The sequence below is a fragment of the Canis lupus genome, chromosome 23 (assembly GCF_011100685.1).
Source record: "Canis lupus familiaris isolate Mischka breed German Shepherd chromosome 23, alternate assembly UU_Cfam_GSD_1.0, whole genome shotgun sequence".
NCBI lineage: Eukaryota > Metazoa > Chordata > Mammalia > Carnivora > Canidae > Canis > Canis lupus.
The window spans coordinates 126,660-152,572 of NC_049244.1; the positions used below are offsets into that span (position 1 = coordinate 126,660).

The 25,913-nt window shown below is 40.9% G+C and overlaps 1 long non-coding RNA gene across 1 annotated transcript; it reads right to left on the minus strand.

Moving 5' to 3' along the window:
- Positions 1 to 470: 470 nt before the first annotated feature.
- On the minus strand, positions 471 to 25,913 carry LOC119865332. Its single transcript, XR_005376754.1, has 3 exons — positions 24,838 to 25,913; positions 7,663 to 7,794; positions 471 to 3,707 (listed from the first exon to the last, which is right to left on the minus strand). It is a non-coding gene; the product is annotated as an uncharacterized LOC119865332 (long non-coding RNA).

Consider the following 25,913-nt stretch of genomic DNA (forward strand, 5'->3'; position numbering starts at 1 on the left):
GAAAATAACGTCATCCTAGGTGTTAGGATGTATACAAGATAGACGTAAACTGCCATTTCACTTTCTGTAGGAAGACGTCGCTGTGCCCAAAGTTTTGGTAAATTGTCCGATTCGCTCTGGCCCCGGCTTCCTGCCCATACTAACGTCGATGAGAGGTCGCCTTGCCCTCCCCCACGTGTGCCCTCGAATCACACAGGACTTTAAAGTTTTCTTAATTTCACCCCCAAATAGTAATTTCTTTAACCTCCTGCCATTTGGTTCAGCCCTGTTCTTTCCCTTGTTTCCAAATTCCTATTTGATTTTCAGGCTGAGCACTTTATTTCCCCTGCACTTGCTTTCCTCCTCAATTGGCTTATTAATTATTAATTGGTTTTTTTATAGACACTGTTCCCTTGTACACCAGAAGGTGTCAAGTGAATGTTAAATTAACAATAAGCCAAAAAATAAACATAAATAAAGATAGAAATAAGTTGATTTCAATACATTTTTATTGTTGAGGGGATTTACACAATTTAGAGTGATCTGTTCCTATTCAAGAGGCACTTTGTTTTTCATGGACTTCTCCTCTCCAACTGCAGTGCTTGTCTGGTGAAGCCAAACTTCTGGTTCAATCCGGCTGGTCTCTGTGCTGCCCTGAACAGCTGCATGTGGTTGGAGGCAAGCACCCAGGGGCCTCAGTAATTTCTCCTTAGCTCACGACTCTGGGGGCCCTGGGCACCGCGTGGGGCTGGGCTTCACTTCCTCGCACTGACTCCCCCACTCCCCCAAATGCCTGTTTCATGCTTTCTCCTCTCTCCTCAAACCTTCAATACTTTCTCTCCTTTGTTCCCTTAGCTGATGAGTCTGCTTTCTATTTCACTGAGAAAATAGAAGCAGGTTAAGGAGAGAGCTGCCAGCCCGGCCACGTGTGCACCCTGTACCCCTAGTACCTAGGGCGGTGCTTCGTGCATAATGGACTTGCCATAATATAAGTGAACGCCCCTCTTGCCGTGGTTGATACAGATTCAAGGGCCGTCCAATGAGTAAAAGGCTGAATTTTAGATTGTGGTTTTGGTGGCCTCTGTAACACTGCACTGAGGCTTCCACCAGTCTTCTCTGGGTGCAGGTTGGATGTGGCTGCCATACATATGAATTCACTTTAGTTTTGACAAAGGTTCCAAGGGCTGTGCTGGGGGATAAAGATAAAACATTTAACATGACAATGTCTCTGTTCAAAGCATTTGCATTCTAGTGGAATGAAGCATGATTTAATCTATTCAAAATTTAGTTGACAAAAATAAAAAACAAAAAACAAAAAACAAACCCCAAACCAAAAAAAAACTCCTTTAGTTGACAGATTTTGAGATATTTTGAGTCTTTTTCTAAGTTTATTAATTGAAATATCAAATTAGGCAAATATAGATGGATATTATCTTTTTCCAGTTGTCTGATTGTCTTTTCTTTGGTTTATTTACTTAGTTTGAGGAGTATTTTTTTTCTTTACAATGTCTCTGTTGCCCTTGTACCTGAATTCCAACCACTGTAGCCGCTTTCCCACTGTACTCTACCTCATGATGTGTAATTAAGCTGCCCATTTTCTGATAATTTAAAAGGTTAAAGAATTGTTTGTAATCATCACTCTCTGAGGAAAAGCAGCAGGAATAAAATTACAGATCATAGTTTTTCTTTTTTAAACCGAACATGTTTAATATATATTTTTTTAAGCAGATTTCACAATTTATGAAATAGACTTTCTTACCCATCCCCAGGCTTTTAGGCAGAACAGGAAATAATCTTGTTCAGATAGACAGTTATTCTCTTCAGTAGTTTTCAAAGAGGGGAATCTTTGTTTGGCTGTTGGTTTTTATGTTCTACAAATTTACACTCTGATAGAATTTTTTCTTATATATCATCTGGCTCTTTTCTCAGAAATTTAAGCTCAGGTTTTCATCAACTATAACATTTATTTCATCCACCTGACTTCCTTTCTTTAGTCTAAATAATTTTATTTCTCTGAAACTTTCCTTTTGGGCTTTTCCCCTCAATTTTCTCTTTTTCATTACTTTTCTATAAACATAACTATCTAATAGGAAAATATCAGCCTGTATATATTATAAAACACATTTAATTTCCGCCAAATACAGCAGATAAACTATACTTCCACTGTTGTTATGTTATGTTATGTTATGTTATGTTATGTTATGTTATGTTACTTAAATGGCCTAGCAGGGGTATTATAATGTCTAAGATGTTTTGACTTTAAATGGTTTATAATTATGTAAGGAATACAGATTTAAACCCATTAATAAGTACAATCAAGAGAATGGACTTTGGAGTCAATCTGTTGCTAAATTTCTGATTCTCCTCTTAAACTTACAGTCTAGTAAGATAATATTATGTGTATGAAAAATGATAGATTATCAGTCTTTGTGTGCTGAATTATGTGTTGTGGTGTATTAAAGATTTTCACAGGGAGGAAGGGTTAGGATAGACTTCAATAACCGAGAAGGCAATCATGCCCCAGGTGGGAGTTTGGGCTTAAAAGAATGAGGAGGATTTGTCTGGGGAAAAGAGAGAAGATACTGTAGAAAAGATAAATTTCTGGGTGGAGATGAGGGGCCTTGGGATTAAAAAGCCATATGAGGATAATTGGAATTTTGGCTGATATCTTCTGAGAAAGGCAAGTTTATTCCTTGCCTTTCCAGAAAAGGAATTCTGGAAATTCCAGAATTTCTCCAGAAAAACTGACTCAATAGCATCTCTCTCTCTCTCTCTCTCTCTCTCTATATATATATATATATATATATATATATATCTTTCAATCATCTATCTACATATCCATCTATCTACCTGGACATTTATTATAGGAGTTGTTTCATGTGATTATGGAGGCTGAGAAGTGCCACTATCTGCTGTATGCAAGTTGGAGAACTAGAACAACTGGGGTCATAATTCAGTTTGAATTGAAAGGCCTAGGAACCAGGGTGTCAATAATATAAATGCTGGTCCCAATCTGAAGGTCCAAAAACCAGGAGAGCTAATGGGGGCAGAAGATAAAGATATCCCAGCTCAAGCACAGAGAGCAAATTTGGCCTTCCTCTACCTTTTCAATTGGATGAAGTTTACCCTCAGTCTATCAGTTAGTAGTTTACTACTCAGTCTATCAGTTCAAATGTTAATCTTTTCCAGAAACACTCTGTACAGACACACCCAGAAATAATGTTTTACCAGATATGCAGGCACCTTTTAACTTTGTCAAGTTGACTCCTGCAATTAACCGTCACACTCCTAGGAAAAGAAATATTTAGTTGATGTCCCCAAAGCAATGCCTTTTTTGATTATTATACAGGAAATAATTGGGAGTTTTGGAGAGCAAAACACTTGACTAATTCTTTGTTCATTTTTGGCTCCTTTCTAGCCATCTGTCCATACTCAGTCTTAAGCAGATGTATTTTAATATGTATTTTCTCTGGATATAGAAATAATTAAAATAAAAGTGACAACAGCTTCAAGTACTCACTAGGTGCTAGGAGCTGTTCTAAATGCTTTATAACTGTTAACTCTCTTAGAAGAACTTTACAACATAAGTGCTACCATTATCTCCATTTTATATATAAGGCAAGTGAGGCACAGAGATACTGGAGATGCTTGTGGTGTCGGTTGTGGGCCCCAAAATGTAGGACGATCATCCGGTGGAAGCCAATGGCACAGGCAGTGAAAGGATTCACCTGAGGCAGAACAAAGGAGATAGAAATTTATTGAATACGTTGCAAGGGAGCAGTAGGCAGGACAGAAGAGGAAAGGCTTTCTCCAATGAGGCAGTGGTTAGGGGCTGTTTTTATTTATATTTATATTTATATTTATATTTATATTTATATTTGTATTTGTATTTATATTTGTATTTGTATTTGTTTGTTTATTTCTAGAGAGGGAAAGAGAAGGGGAAGGAGCAGAGGGAGAGAGAAAGAATCTTAAGAGATTCCCTACCCAGTGGGACCCCAACACAGGGGCTCAATCTTAAAACCTTCAGATCATGACCTGAGTTGAAATCAAGACTTGGATGCTTAACCAATCAAAAATTAGATGCTTAGGGAACAGAGCACCCAGGTGCCCCAGGGCTATTTTTAAAGGGGGATGGTGAGGAGGTATGGTGCTATATGGAAGTTTCCCTTTTTTGGTAGCTGTGCCTCCTTGTAAGTAGCCCATTGGTCAGTTGGGGTCTATGGGTATTTGGAGGTGGGCTCCTGATGGGCCTGCATGTATTCAGCCGGGTGGTCACTGTGGACCCTTTCTTCATTCCATTGCTCAAGCCTGTTTGCCTAAAAGTGGCTTCTTAATGTGGTCCAACATGACAGCCTTGTAATCAGCAGAGCTGAGGTCTGAACTCTCATTGGCTCCAGAGACTGTGCTCTTAATTTTATTGGGAACTTGTGCCCTGGATCTAGTTACTCAGTCACTTTGCTTGAGCATCTTATTAAGTGCTGGACAGACTGGGGATAAACCAATGTAAGCCATGGATCTACTTTTAAAGATCTGACAACTTGTTGCTAAGTTATGAGGAGTGGATTCATAGATTTTGAACTCTGAGAAGAGAGATGACTGATGAGATGAGGAGAAATCAATTAAATCTGCATTGAGATTCCAAGAAGAGTTGGATAGATCCCCTGGGACCAAAGAGAGAGATTGAGGCAGCTTACCAATGAGAGTGGGTAGGGAGAGGTGGTATACTAGTTTTCTAAGGATGCTATAACAAAATGCCACAAACTTGGTGGCTTAAAATAGCAGAAACTGACTCTTTCACAGTAGAGGCTAAACGGCTGAAATCAGGTTGTGGCCAGGGTCATGTTCCCTGCAAAGGCTCTAGGGAAGAATCCTTCCTTGCACTTTCCTAGCTTCTGGTGGCTCCTGGCATTTCTTGGTGTTCCTTGGCTTGTAGGTGCATCTCTTAAATCTCTGTCTGCTTCACATGAGCTTCTTTCCTGTGCCGGGTGTGTGTCCTCTCCTCTTGTAAAGACACCAGTCACTGGATTGAGGGCCCCTATAAATCCAGTATTGCCTCATCTTAGCCGATTACATCTGCAAAGATCCTTTCCAATTAGGTCACAGACTCAAGTGGATAATACTGTAAGTGGTAACAGCACAGGAACGTGTAGGTACAGTGCTCTTTGAGTAAAAGGGAAGAAGTGGGAGATCTTTGTGGGGAGAAATGTGAGTTGCATTTCAGGCTACATGTGTTTGAAGTGATGTTTATGGATATGTTTCAGTGACAATATGAAACAACTTTATTTCCTTGGAAATATCACCCGTTTCTAGGTCCTGTAAAGCTCTTGGTTATTAACCATGCAAGAAATTAAACAGGTTATTCCTCTGTTGAAATATACTTTCTTCTCTTTCATAAGTTTACATCCGGCAGTTGTTTTTCATGCTTTTCTGCATCCTCCTCTTCTTCATAATTAGCATTTTTGATGGCAAACATTGATTGAGTACCTGTTACATCCCCAGCACTAATCTAAGACTTCACACTTAATCTTTACAGCAATCCGATGAAAACTGCCCTGTAACCTTTTCATAGGTGAGGAAACAGATGAGTTTTATTTCAAAGCTACATTTTAATGAGAAATAAAATATTCCTGGGATATTTGATCTCATAACTAGTAATGAAAATTTTAGTTAAAATGGAACCACAAGTTGTGCTATCAAGACAATAATTAGATGAATAAATGCCTCTTCTATACTGAATAAGTTCTCAAAAGCTCTTGAAATACTCTGCCAGGAAATGGGAAGTTTTCTTTGACTTTGATCACAAGACAGAATTCAGAAAATGCTGGAACTTAAAAGCACTGTAGAATCAAAGTTATCTGATCGATCTAGTTTATCAATTTATAAATTAACTCTATGCATTTCTTTTGGTGATAGGAAGTTACTGGGAACTTGGACTGCTATGTGATATCCATCTATCTATCTATATCTATATCTATATCTATATCTATATCTATATCTATATCTATATATCATCTATATCTATCTATATATATCAGAAACTGTTACCTTTAGAGCAGCTATTTTAAGCTTCTGTTTTTCAGAATCTTATGGGAAGGATTCTAGAAGAGTGACTAAGAACATCAGTATTGTAATCAATCTCCGGACTTCCCACTGTGGCTTGCTACACGAATGTGGGAAAGTTGCCTAAACTTTCTTTTTTTCAGTAACCTCATGGAGATAAGGTCACTTAACATATGGGACTATTTTAATAATTAAATAAAACTATATGTAGTTGCCTATAACAGAATAATTACTAAATTTTTTTACCTAAAATTTAGTGACAAATAAAAAACACACTTTAACTTCATTATTTATGAATTTATCCCTGATGGCTCTCTTAATGCTTGAGTTGTTTCAGTTTCAATTGTTGTTTCAATTTCAAGGGGGAAGAACAGACATTAGCTTGTAGATGCATTTTAGCTTACCTCCTTTCAAGTTGCAGAATTAAATATAAAATTCTTTCAACTTTCAAAGTGTTTCCAGTGTAAGAAACTATGAAAGATTCAATTCATGCGTTTCTTCAATTACTTGTAACATATGCATAATTGTTTTTATGGATTGCTGGTTAGCTCTTTAACAATATGTAGGACACATTCGAGTTTAATGTAATCAAGTGATTTAGCATTTCTAAAACTCTTTGAAAAGATTAATATTGTTATTAGACCACCAGAATAGTTTCCATTTTAGGTGGCTCAGTAAACTCTTGAAGTATTAGTTGATAATGACGGTATAATTTCTAAATCCCAAGATAGCTTATTCTCTCCTGATGCATATAATGCTTATTCATAATTTTTAACAGTAAGATTTAGCTACTTTTATAAATAGAAATTTTTGTCTGTGAATGGATTTTATCTGTTGCAGATTATCAAACTTGTGCACATTTGCATCTTCTTTTGATTTCAGCATTTTCTTCCACATACATGTATATTTTAAGTGAAATAATAATATTTATACTTATAGGTCTTTATATATAAAGTGACTAATGTTAGGTTTTTTAGTAACTAAATGGAAATGAGACCGCCAAGGCAAGCGAGGGTCCAAGAACAGATTTTATTGCAGGCACCCTCGGGCGAGGTTCCACGACTCACGGGGGAAAGAGAGTGAGTCGAGGAAGTGGCGCCAAGACAAGGTGGTCGGGGTTTACATAACGTTGTAAGGCAGAACGGTTTCCTATTGGTTGGCTCATATGCGAAGGAAGGATTGCAATCCAACCGGTCAGAGTGACCCTCACTATGCAAAGGAAGGATTGCAATTCGACCAAAGGTGACTTCCTCCTCTGGGGTTTGAAGGGCATTGGGTTCGGTTGGGGAAGTCCAAAGGAGAGGTGTAAGGGTCTGCTCAAGCTGTCGTCCCAAGTGGAGGTGGTGACAGGAACCTCGGCCATTTTGGGGTATCCGCCATCTTGAGGAGTTTCCCTTCCCGCCTGGCCCCAACAACTAACCAATTCATGATTGGTTGCCATAAAGACCTTTCAACCCCAAAATGACTTATTTCCTATGTGTTAGTTTAGTTCTCAGGACCCTCTTGCACTGTTGGGAATGTGAACTGGTGCAGCCACTCTGGAAAACTGTGTGGAAGTTCCTCAAAGAGTTAAGAATAGACCTGCCGTACGACCCAGCAATTGCCCTGCTGGGGACTTACCCCAAAGGTACAGATGCAGTGAAACGCCGGGACACCTGCACCCCGATGTTTCTCGCAGCGATGTCCACAGTAGCCAGACTCTGGAAGGAGCCTCGGTGTCCATTGAAAGATGATGGATAGAGAAACTGTGGTCTATGTATACAATGGAATATTAAAAAAAATTTTTTTTAAAATTTATTTATTTATGATAGTCACAGAGAGAGAGAGGCAGAGACACAGGCAGAGGGAGAAACAGTCTCCATGCACCGGGAACCTGATGTGGGACTCGATCCCAGGTCTCCAGGATTGCGCCCTGGGCCAAAGGCAGGCGCCAAACCGCTGCACCACCCAGGGATCCCTATACAATGGAATATTCCTCAGCCATCAGAAACGACAAATACCCACCATTTGCTTCGACGTGGATGGAACTGGAGGGTATGATGCTGAGTGAAGTAAGTTAATCGGAGAAAGACAAAGATTATATGGTCTCATTCATTTGGGAAATATAAAAAATAGTGAAAGGGAATAAAGGGGAAAGGAGAGAAAATGAGTGAAAATATCAGTGAGGGAGACAGACCATGAGAGACTCCTATCTCTGGGAAACGAACAAGGGGAAGGGAAAGGGAAATGGATGGAGGGATGGGGTGACTGGGTGATGGGCACTGAGGGGGGCACTTGACGGAATGAGCACTGGGTTATGCTGTATGTTGGCAAATGGAACTCCAATAAAAAAAGATACAAAAAAAAAAAAAAGTAGAAGGCACTTACAGATAGAATCTAGAAATCGATAGAGATAAATATTTGTTGAAACATTCATTTGGCTAATAATTTTTAAATTCTCTTGTAGTCTGTAGACTATAGAGCTAGTTATGAAATTATCTACCTCTGTATAATAAACTCAATGTAGACTATGAAAATGTCATACATAGTTTAGGATTTGAAGTTTCATAGATCTCCATCTTCATATGTTCTTGAGTATTATTTCAATTTGACATCTCAATTATAGGAGAAGGACTCAGTAAATTGTTTTCTGAAGATTGATGTATAAAAATCAGTTGCTTTATTCTAATTTTGACTTTCAAAAATATCTCAGATTATAGACATATTTATGTTTCATACTTGTTTAGGTTTGTTTTTATTTTTTATTATTTTTATTATTTTATTTTTAAAGATTTTATTTTCTCATGAGAGACACACACAGAGAGGGAGAGACAGAGAGACAGAGACACAGGCAGAGGGAGGAGCAGGCTCCTTGCAGGGAACCCGACATGGGACCCGATTCCAGGTCTCCAGGATCACACCCTGGGCCGAAGACAGCGCTAAATCGCTGAGCCACCCGGGGCTGCCCTAGGTTTGTTTTTAAATCACACAGTTGTTGACTTACATTTTAGACCAGTATATGTTTTACATGACTACAACTCTAACTTATAAAAAATTATATTTTTATTGTTTAAACATTTGATCCATTTATGATAGAAAAATATATTGAAACAAAAAAAACCCCATCAGCCTCTACTTTCCAAGGGATGATGTTATAAGTCATGTGAGGATATAAAATCATTATACTTTTATTTCAGCAAATATTCATAGAAAGGGAAAGTGAGCATAGCTCATTTATATAACTTTGGAAATGCGAAAGGTATTGCTTTGCTCAGTTTGGGTTTGTAATGGCTGAATTATGCTGTAAGAAGATGGAATTTTTTTTTCCTCTGAAAGAATGGGCAAAGGGAGGAGCAGAAAGTGTAAGGGGAGGAGCATACAGACGGCCAAGAGGATGGTTGGGTCACATAATGGGGGGTATGAAGGGCACTTAGGAGTAAGGATCTAACATTAAATTTAAAATTTTCGTTTCAAAGTATAACTCCTTCTCTCCTCCATGCTTTCATCAAAGTCTGTAGCACCAATGGTCTTTTTGCTTGGGGGTATACATCAAGACGTGCTGGAGATGAAGTCATAGTTATTGTTTGAATTTAAATTAGTTCCTTTATTCTTTTTAAAGAATTAAAGTATTCTAATGTTTTTTAATCTCTTAAATTTTAGAATTAAACTGTTCTCATTTTTTAATCTCTTAAATTTTAAAATAATCATCAATTTGACAGTATTCCCAAATAGAACACTGTGATCTTATGTCATTTTCCAATGACACAAGCATCATTTTATGGTCTTTATGGAATGCATGGCAATGGCAATATTGTAGAGCTATACATAGTGTTCCTGTAGCTGTTCATTAGCACCTTGCATGGTGGTATGTGTGTCAAAGCCCTAGCAGTGTTAACAGCCTGAGTGCCTATTTACTCTGTGCTATACTGACAGGAAATTATGATCCATTGGCAATTCATACACTGAGTTGATGTCACTAATGAGTCATCAACTTATTTACAGTGTGCACTATTACTATCCTGTGTCATAGAATATAGAAGTCAGGCATCCATATTCGTATAGGGGCGTATAACCATTTGACACGCCTTCAAGCATTTACAAAGAAAAGAGGAATTCAAGTGGTATTAATGGTATTAGTGGTAATATTAGGTCACACAAACTGTTCTTTTATTTGGTTTTTAATGTGTTAAGCAACAATCACAGAATCTCTTGAAAATGGGGCTTAGTTGTAGTGAGGTCAACGTGTATCCTTCATATACTGTGGTACAAAGTTCGTCTCAACTGCTACAGTATAGTGAAGTTATAATGGGAATACTTTTTCTCAGGCAGGATCCAAGGATTTTCACTCCTTTTCAAAATGTGAATCTCAGGAGATTACAGCTAAAGACTATGTTATTGACCTAATTTCTCTGATGGTTTAAATTCATTCATGTTTTCATCTGAGGAATTTTATGCTTGTAATTATAAGCTCATGCAATGTGCCCTACATTCTAGTTCATGGCAACTTTGCTTCACACAATCCCATTAAATGACCTATTGGGCAGTTTGAATAATTAGAGCATTAGTTATACGAATGCCTGCATATACATATATGTACACCTATTTAAAACTGGGCTAATAAAATATGGAATGACTTCATTATATGTTAGTTTTCTACTATAAAATAAAGTATGCCGTGCCATATCATGGTTCAAGATAGCTAAAAATATGTTTAGGATTTTTGTGAGAAAAAGGAGAACATTAAAAAATACTTTAGAATATAACACTTAAGTTTACCATAACATTTAGTATCTGTATAATTGTACAGAGGGATTCAAATTAGCGACAGTGTAAATTATTAGAGAATCTATTTCCATTTTGCTAATCAATTCCCAATGTTTATTACATCAAACCTATGTATTACTCATTTTTCTGAAGCTAAAGATCTTTTCCCTTTTCATTAAGATAACTACATAATTTTGTTGATAAGATTGCATCATTTTAGATCTATTTATTGTTGACTTGATTTTGGAAAGAAACAGCCAGGAAGAATTATAAACTGTTAAAGTGAAGCATATATTGAACTTGTGATGTATTAAAATGAACATTGACATTAGCTTAGTAGGAATTTGAGCAAATAGTATCATATTTTGTTTTTGGTACATTTACTTATATATTCATAGAGGGCTCACCATGGAAAGATCTGTGGAGAAAATGAGGTTGAGATTCTTGTCTTTGGACCACATTTATCCTCAGAATCTTCATTCCTGAAATTCCTTTATTCTCTCTCCTTTCAAATATGTTAACTGACAAATGGAATAAGTGAAATAGAAAAATAATATTCCGAAAGAAAAACCTATTTATTATTTGCTTTAGATTATATAAATATGAATGAAGTAAGGGCATGTTCTGTGATTCCTAGAATTTTAATTGGTTTATAATACATTCTTTCCTGTTTTTTAAAGATTTTTTCTTTAATTACCAGTCCCTGTATCCCAGACTTTGGGGTACAGTTCATAGATGTAACCGGAGGTATTCAGAGAAAGATTTTACTGGTGGTGCTTTATCTCTGTTGTTGCTTTCCATACTGGTAGAATGTCTGGTATTTGGTAACCATTATGTGAACCTGAGGCATTAAATATGAGAGAAAAGCCCTGTTAAGTAGGAATCTAACCCCAGGAACCACTTTTCTCACCCATATGGTTTAGCATGGTAGGCACTAGCCATGTCTGAGTAATGAGCACTTGAAACGTGGCTTGTCTAAATTGAGACACACTGTTACTGTAAAATGCACACTGGATTTCGAAAACATATATATGGGGGTAGCCCTGGTGGCGCAGCGGTTTAGCGCCGCGTGCAGCCCGGGGTGTGATCCTGGAGACCCGGGATCGAGTCCCACATCGGGCTTCCTGCATGGAGCCTGCTTCTCTCTCTGCCTGTGTCTCTGCCTCTCTCTCGCTCTCTCTGAATGAATAAGTAAATAAATCTTAAAAAATATATATATATGTGTATAGATTTTAAAGATTTTATTTTTAAGATTTTATTTTAAATATTTTATTTTTAAGTAATCTGTACACCCATCATAGGGCTAGAACTTACAGCCTGGAGATCAAGAGTTGCATTCTCCATCAACTGAGGCAGCCAGGTGCTCCAGAAAATTAAGTCAATATTTTTAATATTGATTGCATAAAGGAATATGTTGGATATATTGGGTTAAATAAAATATAGTATTAAAATCTACTTGTTTCCTTTTATATTTTTAGTGTGGCTACTAGAACTTACACTATTACATGTGTGACCTGATTTTGTTTCTTACATTATATTTCTATTGGACAGGACTACTCTAGACTCTTTTGCGTGTGGGAAAGTAATGTTTAGGCCAGTAAAAGTTGGGCTGTCTGTTGATTACGGCTGAAAGCTTTCCTTGTCGCTACCAAATGCCATTTCCAATCACTGAATAAGGGGATCATGGAAGTCACTGGTTGATTCTTTCCTACACATTTATAAATGTTACAGTACAGGTTTCCTCTAGTATCTGAAAGTAGAGTGAAACTTATAAAACCTTCTGTAAGCCAAAATGGCATGAAGCAGGGAATCAATTACCATTAATTTATATTTATATAACATTTTTTAGCATTCCCAGACCCTCAAAATAAATACCTTAGGACCCATCTTGCTAATGGGTACACAGAATAAATTGGTTTAAAGCACAGATGCTCAGGGACACACTTCAAGGTTATGGCAGCCTGATGCTGAGATGCTGTGGTAGTTCCCAGGGAAGGAGCCTGGCGAGGCCACTTTCACTGCTCGCTGCAAAATGAACACTGAATGCTATTTTCGCTTTCACCTTTTTTCACAAAAGTGAAAATCCCCTTTAGATTTCTCTAGGTTAGTGAAAACAGATACTGATGTAGGTCTTTCATTAAGCAAATCGGTCTAATTGCAACTTTAGAAAAGCAAAGTGATGTGGGAAAGACTTTAGAATTCAAAGCTGAGGGCCAAGAAAGAATTCTTGAGACATCTTTGGTGCCAACAGGTGGTTTTATTAAAGCACAAGGACAGGACCCGTGGACAAAATGAGCTGCTCTGGGGGCATGAAGAAGGGCCCATTATATACTTTCAAGTTGGGAGGGGCTTAGGCAGAGCGTAAGCCTCTAAGGAATTTTGGAAGTGAGGTTTCCAGGACCTCGAGGTGTTTCAAGGACTTGTCATAGGTCTGTAAGTAGTAGGGAAATTTAATAATTTTTCTTTTGCTTTTGTTTACCACATCAAAGGGATACCTGTATGAGCTTTACCACTTTCCTGCTCATCCAACACTACCTTATGGTTATGATTACTTTAAAATAAATATATATTTTAAACAGTGAGACAGACCTGGGTGGGCATCTAGGCTCACCTCCTTATTGTCTGTGGATACAGTGTAAATCATTTAACCTCTCTGAGCCTCAGGTTCCCTAGTTTTAAAACAAACAGGCTAATTCCTGATTTGTAAGATTATTTAAGGATTAAGAGATACAATTTATGTGAAATGGGTAACTCAGTACCTGATACCTAGTTGTTGCTTAAAGCACCATAGCTCTTCTAATGAAAGGGTGGGGCTCAGTCTCCAGTAGCGGCTGGGTCAGTGGCTGGAGAGAGAGTTGTAGAGTGTAAAGCCTGATGTAAAGACCCAGGAGGGTCATGTGTGCAGGATGCGGCATGGTCCTCCACTGCAGATCCTGCCTGCAGCCCTTCTCTGGCCCTCTACTGCCACATTTCCACTTGCTCTGTCCAAGGCCAATGGAGATTGGGATCCAGCCTGAATAAAATTTGGGGATAACAGCGAGCACTAGTGAGGACAATCAGTGCAATTATGAATTTATAAAAGATGAACTTGTTTGACTAGGGACTGCACAATTTGATTTTTTGGTCTGTTTTTCTGGAGTTTATGCTGGCAGAGGTGCTTAAGAGGACAGTTTTGCTATTAAATGTTTGAAAAGGGGAAAGATAAGAGAAATAAGAGTATAGTAGTAGATAGTATTGTTACGGATGTGGGAGAGAAGTGGGCTGCTGGCAGGTGCTCTTGGAAGGAGAAGAGCATCCACAGAAGCACACTCATAATTGCATAGATGCGTCCTTACCACCCCACCACACGTTCTACATGGGGCCTGGGAATATCCACATGAATAGCAGTAACACTGCTGAGATATGTGATTTAATAAGACACTCAGTGTAATTGCAGTCAATATCTCAAATGTGACTTTCTAAGAGGAGCACAATTGGGAGGGAGAAGGGTTTAAAATGGATTAAAATTTAAATAATACCCAATCAAATGAAAATGTTCTGGGAATAGTGCCAGAGTGTATTGTTGAATTGGTTTTAATATAAGCGTTCTAAATTTAACCAGCTGAAATTATTTGCATTATTCTTGAAATTATATATGTGGATGTGTTTTACGGATATTTAAAATACAATATTTATTCTTAAAAAAATTTGTTCTTAGTGGCTGAGGTCAGAATATAGAATTACTGAATTTCAAGATGGGATGGAATCTTAGAGGTCAGTGAAAACAATTCCTTGTTGATAGAAAGTGCATCTGGGGAAACTGAGACTTAGAATCAGCAATTGAGTAGCTAAGACAGGCCTGGTACCCGGCTCTGTTCACGCCCACATCAGAAACTTTGTCCACAACACCAGCTACCTTCTCAAAAAACACTGACAGCTAGTTGCTGAAAAGGTACCAGTGGGAGCCCTGGGAAAAACTTGCAAACTGCCAAAGAAGTGGTGTATGAAAATAATGAGAAAAAAAAGTCAAAGTTTGAAATTCTAGCAAAATAATAGGAGAGAGGAAGACCATAAGTTACATGCCTCATTTCTAATCTCAGGTGGCCGGGTTGTCTTCTCTGAAAACCGACAAAGGAAGCCTTGTCCTGACCACCTGAATGGGCTGTTGGAGCCAAGCCGTCCACTCCGGGCGCGTGTGCGTGTGTGTGCAAGCGGCGCCCGTGTCTCCGCTTGCAGGTGTGTACAGGTGTGTGTGTGTGTGTGTGCAAGCGGCCAGGGCGCCGGGAGGGGCCGCCGCCGAGCAGGGACCTTAGCCCTGGCATCCGGGCTGGAGGGCAAGGGGCACTTACCTGCATTATTTAAATTATTTTTGGCCCTGGGGGCTGGGGATGGCTTCAGCTTGCATTTATCTGTTTGGGGGTACCTGGTGTGACGCTGTGTTACACTTGGTCACATACGTTAAATGTGTTCTTCCCATTACTGTGTCCAAACTATAAGTGTTGGCCTTTTATTTCACTCATTGGTTTGATTAGTATGTAGCCTTTTCTTTTTTTTAATTTTAATTTTTATTTATTTTTTATTGGAGTTCAATTTCCCAACATAGAGCATAACACCCAGTGCTCATCCCATCAAGTGCCCCCATCAGTGCCCTTCACCCAGTCACCCCCGCCCCCTGCCCACCTCCCCTTCGACTTCCCCTAGTTCGTTTCCCAGAGTTAGGAGTCTCTCATGTTCTGTCTCCCTTTCTGATATTTCCCACTCATTTTTTCTCCTTTCCCCTTTATTCCCTTTCACTATTTTTTATATTCCCCAAATGAATGAGAACATATAATGTTTGTCCTTCTCCGATTGACTTACTTCACTCAGCATAATACCCTCCAGTTCCATCCACGTCGAAGCAAATGGTGGGTATTTGGCGTTTCTAATGGCTGAGGAATGTCCCATTGTATACATAGACCACAGCTTCTCTATCCATCATCTTTCGATGGACACCGAGGATCCTCTCACAGTGTGGCTGTTGTGGACATTGCTGCTGTGAACATTGGGGTGCAGGTGTCCCAGCATTTCACTGCATCTGTATCTTTGGGGTAAATCCCCAGCAGTGCAATTGCTGGGTTGTAGGGCAGATCTATTTTTAACTCTTTGAGGAACCTCCACACAGTTTCCCAGAGTGACTGCATCAGTTCACATTCCCACCAACAGTGCAAGAGGGTTCCCCTTTCTCAGCATCCTCTCCAACATTTGTGGTTTCCTGCCTTGTTAATTTTCCCCATTCTCACTGGTGTGAGGTGGGATCTCATTGTGGTTTGGATTTGTATTTCCCTGGTGGCAAGTGATGCAGAGCATTTTCTCATGTGCATGTTGGCCATGTCTATGTCTTCCTCTGTGAGATTTCTGTTCATGTCTTTTGCCCATTTCATGATTGGATTGTTTGTTTCTTTGCTGTTGAGTTGAATAAGTTCTTTATAGATCTTGGAAACTAGCCCTTTATCTGATACATCTTTTGCAAATATCTTCCCCCATTCTGTAGGTTGTCTTGTAGTTTTGTTGGCTGTTTCTTTTGCTGTGCAGAAGCTTCTTATCTTGATGAAGTCCCAATAGTTCATTTTTGCTTTTGTTTCTTTTGCCTTCGTGGATGTATCTTGCAAGAAGTTACTGTGGCTGAGTTCAAAAAGGGTGTTGCCTGTGTTCTCCTCTAGGATTTTGATGGAATCTTGTCTCTCATTTAGATCTTTCATCCATTTTGAGTTTATCTTTCTGTATGGTGCAAGAGAGTGGTCTAGTTTCATTCTTCTGCATGTGGATGTCCAATTTTCCCAGCACCATTTATTGAAGAGACTGTCCTTTGTCCAGTGGATAGTCTTTCCTCCTTTATCGAATATTAGTTGACCATAAAGTTCAGGGTCCACTTCTGGGTTCTCTATTCTGTTCCATTGATCTCTGTGTCTGTTTTTGTGCCGGTACCACACTGTCTTGATGACCACAGCTTTGTAGTACAACCTGAAATCTGGCATTATGAGGCCCCCAGCTATGGTTTTCTTTTTTAAAATTCCCCTGGCTATTCAGGGTCTTTTCTGATTCCACACAAATCTTAAGATGATTTGTTCCAACTCTCTGAAGAAAGGCCATGGTATTTTGATAGGGATTGCATTAAACGTGTAAATTGCCCTAGGTAGCATTGATATTTTCACAATATTAATTCTTCCAATCCATGAGCATGGAATGTTTTCCCATCTCTTTGTGTCTTCCCCAATTTCTTTCAGAAGTGTTCTGTAGTTTTTAGGGTATAGATCCTTTACCTCTTTGGTTAGGTTTATTCCTAGGTATCTTATGCTTTTGGGTGCATTGTAAATGGGATTGACTCTTTAATTTCTCTTTCTTCAGTCTCATTGTTAGTGTATAAAAATGCCACTGACTTCTGGGCATTGATTTGTATCCTGCCACACTGCCAAATTGCTGTATGAGTTCTAGCAATCTTGGGGTGGAGGCTTTTGGGTTTTCTATGTGGAGTATCATGTCATCTGTGAAGAGGGAGAGTTTGACTTCTTCTTTGCCAATTTGAATGCCTTTAATGTCTTTTTGTTTCCTGATTGCTGAGGCTAGGACTTCCAGTACTATGTTGAACAGCAGTGGTGAGAGTGGATATCCCTGTCTTGTTTCTGATCTTAGGGGAAAGGCTCCCAGTGCTTCCCCATTGAGAATGATATTTGCTGTGGGCTTTTCATAGATGGCCTTTAAGATGTCGAGGAATGTTCCCTCTATCCCTACACTCTGAAGAGTTTTGATCAGGAATGGATGCTGTATTTTGTCAAATGCTTTCTCTGCATCTAATGAGAGGATCACATGGTTCTTGGTTTTTCTCTTGCTGATATGATGAATCACATTGATTGTTTTTATGAGTGTTGAACCAGCCTTGTGTCCCGGGAATAAATCCTACTTGTTCATGGTGAATAATTTTCTTAATGTACTGTTGGATCCTATTGGCTAGTATCCTGTTGAGAATTTTTGCATCCATGTTCATCAGGGATATTGGTCTATAATTCTCCATTTTGGTGGGGTCTTTGGTTTTGGAATTAAGGTGATGCTGGCCTCATAGAACGAATTTGGAAGTACTCCATCTCTTTCTATCTTTCCAAACAGCTTTAGTAGGATAGGTATGGTTTCTTCTTTAAACGTTTGATAGAATTCCCCTGGGAAGCCATCTGGCCCTGGACTTTTGTGTCTTGGGAGGTTTTGGATGACTGTTTCAATTTCCTCCCTGGTTATTGGCCTGTTCCAGTTTTCTATTTCTTCCTGTTCCAGTTTTGGTAGTTTATGGCTTTCCAGAAATGCATCCATTTCTTCTAGATTGCCTAATTTATTGGCATATAGCTGTTCATAATATGTTTTTAAAATCATTTGAGGTTCCTTGGTGTTGGTAATGATCTCTCCTTTCTCATTCATGATTTTATTAATTCGAGTCTTCTCTTTCTTCTTTTGAATAAGGCTGGCTAATGGTTTATCTATCTTATTAATTCTTTCAAAGAACCAACTCCTGGTTTTGTTGATCTGTTCCACAGTTCTTCTGGTCTTGATTTCGTTGAGTTCTGCTTGAATCTTTATTAACTCTCTTCTTCTGCTGGGTGTAGGATCTATTTGCTGTTTTTTCTCTAGTTCCTTTAGGTGTAAGGTTAGCTTTTGTATTTGAGTTCTTTCCAGTTTTTGAATGGATGCTTGTATTGCGATGTATTTCTCCCTCAGGACTGCTTTTGCTGCATCCCAAAGATTTTGAACGGTTGTATCTTCATTCTCATTAGTTTCCATGAATCTTTTTATTTATTTATTTATTTATTTATTTATTTATTTTTAAAAGCATGTTTTAAACATTTTTTTAATTTCTATTTATTTATGATAGTCACACACACACACAGAGAGAGAGGCAGAGACACAGGCAGAGGGAGAAGCAGGCTCCACGCACCGGGAGCCTGATGTGGGATTCGATCCCGGGTCTCCAGGATCGCGCCCTGGGCCAAAGGCAGGCGCTAAACCACTGCGCCACCCAGGGATCCCTCCATGAATCTTTTTAATTCTTCCTTAATTTCCTGGTTGACCCTTTCATCTTTTAGCAGGATGGTCCTTAACCTCCACGTGTTTGAAGTCCTTCCAAACTTCTTGTTATCATTTAGTTCTAATTTCAAGGCATTATGGTCTGAGAATATGCAGGGGACGATCCCAATCTGTTGGTATCGGTTCAGACCCGATTTGTGACCCAGTATGTGGTCTATTCTGGAGAAAGTTCCATGTGCACTTGACAAGAATGTGTATTCCCTTGAGTTTGGATGTAAAGTTCTGTAGATATCTGTGAAATCCATCTGGTCCAGTGTATCATTTAAAGCTCTCGTTTCTTTGGAGATGTTGTGTTTAGAAGACCTATCGAGAATAGAAAGTGCTAGATTGAAGTCACCAAGTGTAAGTGTAATATTATCTAAGTATGTCTTAACTTTGGTTATTAATTGATTGATATATTTGACAGCTCCCACACTCGGGGCATATATATTGAGGATTTTTAAGTCCTCTTGTTGGATAGATCCTTTAAGTATGATATAGTGTCCCTCTTCATCTCTCACTACAGTCTTCGGGGTAAATTTTAGTTTATCTGATATAAGGATGGCTACCCCTGCTTTCTTTTGAGGACCATTCGAATGGTAAATGGTTCTCCAACGTTTATTTTCAGGCTGTAGGTGTCCTTCTGTCTAAAATGAGTCTCTTGTAGACAGCAAATAGATGGGTCCTGCTTTTTTATCCAGTCTGAAACCCTGCGCCTTTTGATGGGCTCATTAAGCCCGTTCACATTGAGTTACTATTGAAAGATGAGTTTAGTGTCATCATGATATCTATTCAGTCCTTGTTTTTGTGGATTGTTCCACTGGACTTCTTCTTAAAGGGGAATTTTGAGAGTCCCCCTTAAAATTTCTTGCAGAGCTGGTTTGGAGGTCACATATTCTTTCAGTTCCTGCCTGTCTTGGAAGCTCTTTATCTCTCCTTCCATTTTGAGTGAGAGCCTTGCTGGATAAAGTATTCTTGGTTGCATGTTCTTCTCATTTAGGACCCTGAATATATCCTGCCAGCCCTTTCTGGCCTGTCAGGTCTCTGTGGAGAGGTCTGCTGTTACCCTACTACTCCTCCCAATAAAAGTCAGGGATTTCTTGTCTCTTGCTGCTTTAAGGATCTTCTCTTTATCTTTGGAATTTGCAAGTTTCACTATTAAATGTCGAGGTGTTGAACGGTTTTTATTGATTTTGGTGGTGGGGGGATCTCTCTATTTCCTGGATCTGAATGCCTGTTTCCCTTCTCAGATTAGGAAAGTTTTCAGCTAGGATTTGTTCAAATACATATTCTGGCCCTCTGTCTCTTTCGGCGCCCTCGGGAACCCCAATTAAACGTAGGTTTTTCTTCCTCAGGCTGTCGTTTATTTCCCTTAATCTATCTTCATGGTCTTTTAATTGTTTGTCTCTTTTTTCTTCAGTTTCCCTCTTTGCCATCAACTTGTCTTCTATGTCACTCACTCGTTCTTCCACCTCGTTAACCCTCGTCGTTAGGACTTCTAGTTTGGATTGAGTCTCATTCAGTTGACTTTTAATTTCTGCCTGATTGGATCTAAATTCTGCAGTCATGAAGTCTCTTGAGTCCTTTATGCTTTTTTTCTAGAGCCACCAGTAGCTGTATAATAGTGCTTCTGAATTGACTTTCTGACATTGAATTGTAATCCAGATTTTGTAACTCTGTGGGAGAGAGGACTGTTTCTGATTCTTTCTTTTGAGGTGAGGTTTTCCTTCTAGTCATTTTGCTCAGTGCAGAGTGGCCAAAAACAAGCTGTATTGGGGAAAGGAGAAAAAGAGAGGAGAGAATGAAGGAAAGAAAAGAGAAAAAGAAAAAAGGAAGAAAAAAAGAAAAAAAGAGAAGAAAGAGAAAGAAAAAAAGGGTGGGGGAAGCAAACAGAAATCAAAAAGCAAAAAACAACAACAACAACAACAAAACAAAACAAACAAACAAACAAACAAAAACCGCGGGGGAGTATCTTCTGATTCTGTGTACTTTAAGTCCCTTGACTTCCCCTGGAACTTGTCCGTCTAGCTGGTCTTCTGGGGTGGGGCCTGTTGTGCTGATTTTCAGGTGTTAGCACTTGGAGGAGCTGCTCTGCCCCCTGCCTGGTGCAGGGCTCAGTGGGGGTTTTTTACCCCGTGAGGCCCCAGGAGGAACAACCGCAGTGGCGGGCAGCTCTGGAGCCCTGGAGTCAGCCCCCGCAGTAACTACAGAGCTCTCCATCTGCAGGGCTTGGAGGCTCCGGGGCGGGGCCGCTGATCTGCTCAGCTCGGGGCAGGAGCGTCCTTGCTGTCCTGGGCCCTCCCGGCCTCTGCCTGTCCCTGGGGAGGCCGGATCCTGGGCTGTGTCCCGGCGCCCAGTGCTCCGGGGCCTGCACTGTTGGATTCGTGCTCCCGGAGCTGCTGTGCCCCTCTGAGGTGCTCCCGGGGCCGCGTAGCCCCCTCTCCGCAGAGCCTCCATACAGAATAACACCCAGTGCTCATCCCGTCAAGTGCCCACCTCAGTGCCTGCCACCCAGTCACCCCCGCCCCCCACGCACCTCCCCTTCCACCACCCCTAGTTTGCTGGAACAAAGTCCTTGAGAACGGCGTGTGGGTCAGCTGGCCGGACATGGGTGTAGTGGACCCAGGGAATAATCCCATCGACCTTAAGAGAGTGGAAGTGGTCGGGATTACAATGTAGGGTCCCTTCCAGCGAGGTTGAAGTGTTTGGTGTTGGTATCTCCGCACATATACCCAGTCATCCGGTTGATATCGATGGGGCCCCGGGGATGGCCCAGTCTCATAGAGGGCCTCAGCTTAGGCCACACCTGCTCATGGATTCATTGTAACATTTGGAAGGAGAAAAGGAGTTGGTGATCATCAAATTCAGCAAGCACCTCAGGTTTTAAATTGGGGATAATAGGTGGAGGAATACCGAACACGATCTGGTAGGGAGTCAGTTCTATCTCATACGGGGAGTTCCTCATCCTATATAGGGCAAAGGGGAGGAGAGTCACCCAGTCCCCGCCAGTCTCCAGGGCTAATTTAGTTAATGTCTTCTTTAATGTTCTGTTCATCTTCTCTACCTGTCCTGAGGTCTTGGGCCTATATGCACAATCTAATTTCCAATCTGCCCAAGTACTAGTGCCACTCCCTGTGTTACTTTAGAGATGAATCCTGGTCCATTGTCTGATCCAATCTTAACAGGAAAACCATACCTCGGTGCAATGTCTTCCAGCAGTTTCTTGGTCACGGTCTGTGCTGTTTCATGTTTGGTGGGAAATGCCTCTGTCCATCCTGAAAAAGTATTTACAAACACCAGTAAATACTTGTACCCGTATTTTCCAGGTTTTACCTCAGTGAAGTCCACTTCCCAGTAGGCTCCTGGGCGGTCCCCTAGGAGGTGGGTGCCTAGGTTAGATACATGGGCGGTGGCATTGTTAACTGGCATGCATGGCAGCTTGCCACAATCTGCTCGATCTTTGCTCGAGAGTCTTTAATAGTATCTTTGCATGTTGTATGAGGTCTCCATCTTTCTTGTTCCCATATGAGGACTCCGATGCATTTTGGATAGGACTCGTCGTCCTAGTTCCTCTGACAGGATGATGCTGGATTCTGCAGCCCTCCACCAGCCATGCAAGCATTGGGTCATAGGCAAGCCTTTTATGCATTGTAAGTCAGTGTCAGTATAGTTGGGGGTGTCGGGCAGGTAGTGTGGTTTTAAAACCTGGGTCACCCTAAGGGCCACCTTCTTAGCCTTTGAGTGGGCTAGCCGGTTTCCCCTGGCTATTGGTGTGTCTGCTTTTTGGTGTCCCGGACAATGGATGATAGCTAGTGCCTTGGGCAGCCAGAGGGCCCTTAAGAGTCCAAGAATCTGTTGTTTTTAATAGTTTTTCCCCTGCTGTCAGAAGCCCTCTTTCTTTGTAAAGGGCTCCGTGGATGTGAGCGGTGGGAAGGCGTACCTGCTGTCGGTGTAGATGTTTATTCATTTACCTTCTCCCATGGTCAGCGCCTTGGCCAGTGTGATCAGTTCTGCCCATTGAGTCAATATTCGGGAGGCCAATGGCTCTGCCCAGATGGTCCGTCTCCGTGGTTATGGCTGCCCCCACATATCTGACTCCTCAGACAAAACTGCTGCTTTTATCAAGAGCAGACCAACAAATCAAGGAAACTTTTGAACAGAAAGTAGACTTTTAATCTTATACTCTTCTACTTTAAAATCCATTTACTTTGACCTTAGTCTGTCCTGACCACATCTAAAATTCCTTTCCAAGGATTTCCCTTCACAACCCTTTTACACCTTCCTTTGCATTCAGAATTTGTCCCAAGCCATTTTTTCCAGTCAGTCTCATTTAGGACAAAATTGCTTTCTTTTACCTTGAACAAAAATATATTCCCATTCCTTATATTTTTCTTACATATCTCCTTTTCTACATACAGAGTTGCTTTCTTTATCAGTCATCAGTCTTATTTTAGCAGATTTTTTCATTCTTTGTAACCTTAGTCTCCAGTGAAAATTAAGGAGTAACCGATTTTGAACTGTCACACCAGAACTCTTTAGACAGCAAATTTATGAAACAGTTAAGTACAAAGCATTGTTCACCGACAGATTCAAATCAACATTTCAGCACTTTTTCCTGTTTGGAAAAGACCTAGATGTCCAATGAATTTAATCCCTTTTATCATCAAAGTGTAACTAAGGTTTCAGGTTACCAAAGACTTTGAAAGGTATCTTAATAATTACCTATGAAAACTTGGAAACAAGACAATTAACCATCATTTTAGCCATTTCTTACTAACAAATTGCAAAAAGATAACAGAGCTTATGTGACCTTCAGTAAACCTCAATAGAATAAAAGTTTCAGGGTTAGTAGTGATAATTTTCAAGACCTATTTACTAGGTCCCACTTGGATCCATTTAAAGTCAATCAATTTGCTCCCCATTGTCAATTTTTGAGACACTGGTGGAGGAATCTGGAGGGGGCAGTGTAAGTAATTGGTGGTCTTCTTGCTATTCATCTTCTAAACTCAGGACAAGCACCTGCATTGGGTGATCCTCCTTGTTTAGGATTTTTGTTCCTTCAGGGTGGAAGCAAATTTGTGCCCCCATCTTGGTGAGCAAGTCCCAACCCGACAATGGGTAGGGACACTCAGGGGTGACCATGAAGGAGTGGGATACCCGGCCCATGCCGAAATCTACAGTTCTTCGGGTAGTCCATGAGTACAGTTTGGTGCCCATGGCCCCTTGCACCCATGAAGTCTTGCTTGCCAATTTCCCTCAGGGTTGTAATAAAGCTGAGTGTTTTGCCCCAGTGTCCACTAGGAATTCAGTGGTTTGCCCCTCCACTCTGAGTGTTACCCTGGGCCGGGGGAGGGGTGCCAAACCCCGACTCCCCTAGTCGTCTAGGTCATCCATCTCCAAGATCTTGGCAGGGGCCTTAGGTCTTTTGTTAGGGCAGTCTTTCACCCAGTGGCCCTCTTCCTTGCAATGGGCACATTGGTTTTCGTTCAGTTTAGGGTGCTTCTGATGGGGACCAGGGCCATCCTCCTTACCTGTCCCTTAAGCCAGCTTCTTGAGGTGCCTCCATTTTTCCTGTAGGTCATCCATGGTTGTGGCCAGCAGGATCTTGGCCAGGTTTTGGGTCTGCCAGTCACTTAGTTTGGTTTGCTGCTCTTCCAGACTTTCTCTATTATTTTAGACTCTTTCTGCTACTATTACTAAGTCCTGCAAGCTCTTCTCCCCCAGTCTCTCTACTCTTTGGAATTTCTTTTTAATGTCTGGAGCGGCCTGGTTAACAAAAGCCATGATAATTGCAGCCTTTGTTTCTGGGGCTTCTGGCTTCATTGGGGTGCACTGCCTAAAAGCTTCTATGATTCTCTCTAAGAAGGCTGCTAGACGCTCATCCTTACCCTGCCTTACACCATACCTTGGCCAGATTGGTAGGCTTGCATGCAACAGCCTTGAGACCTGCCGTTGGAGTCTGGCGGTAGACCCAGAGTCTCTCCTTACCTTCAGCTGAGTTGTGGTCCCAGGTATGGCAAGATAAGGGGAAGGCAGCGTTTATGAGGTCTGGGTTTTGAGTCAGCTGTCTGTCCTCTCCCAGGACAGACTTCTGGGCTGCCACCTGAATTCGTTTCCTCTCTTCGGTGGTGAAGAGAACCTCCAAGAACTGTTGGCAGTCATCCCAAGTAGGCTGGTGGGTAAAAAGAACAGTATCTAAAAGCCCTATTAGATCTTTTGGACTATCAGAGAACTTTGCATTTTGGGTTTTCTAATTATATAAATCACTGGTGGAGAACAGCCAATATAACATTAGCTGTCCACCAGTCTCGTCAGGGGAGTCCCATGGTGCAGAGGGAAGGGTGGTGGAGTCAGCCAGCCCTGCGTTAGGGGGTGAGGCCCCTCGGTGGGTCCCTCTCCGTGTCCCCGCTGCTGGCCCGCACACAGAAATTCCCTCATCTGGGAGGGGTGGCGCCCCTTCTGCAGCCCCCGTACCTATGATGGGGGGGGGGGGCAGAAGGGTGAGGGGGCATCAGGTAGGGCGGTGGGAGAATCAGGTCTTCTGGGGAGGAATCCTGCAAGACCAGATAAAGGGCCTCTTTGGTCTTAGAGTCAGTCTCCTTCTCCGCTTTCCACAGGGCTAGAATCTTGGGAGGTCTTGCTTTGGGGGGTAAAAATAGTTTTAGCCAAGGAGGGGGATTCTCGATCATGTCCTGCCAGGCCAGGATGTAAGGCACCTGGTCAGGGTTGCCATCCAGTTTGTCTCTGAAGATCACGGCCTTTACCTGTAAGATAATAGGTAGGTGGAAAGTTCCATCTCAGGGCCATCCCACATCAAAGCTTGGCCATTCTGACATGCAGTACATTTGGAATTTCCCTTTCCATATGTCTGTGCTCAGATTATGAGCCCTTTTCTTAATGTCTGAGAAGTGGGAGAGCATAAGGGACTGGGGTGTGGTTTGTGTCTGCCCCATTATGTCTCCCATCCACACAAAGGCACAGTTATGACAGTTAACAAATAATGCAGACAAAAGCACAGTTAACAAGGATACAGTAACGCAGACCAGCGTGCGAACAGTTAACAA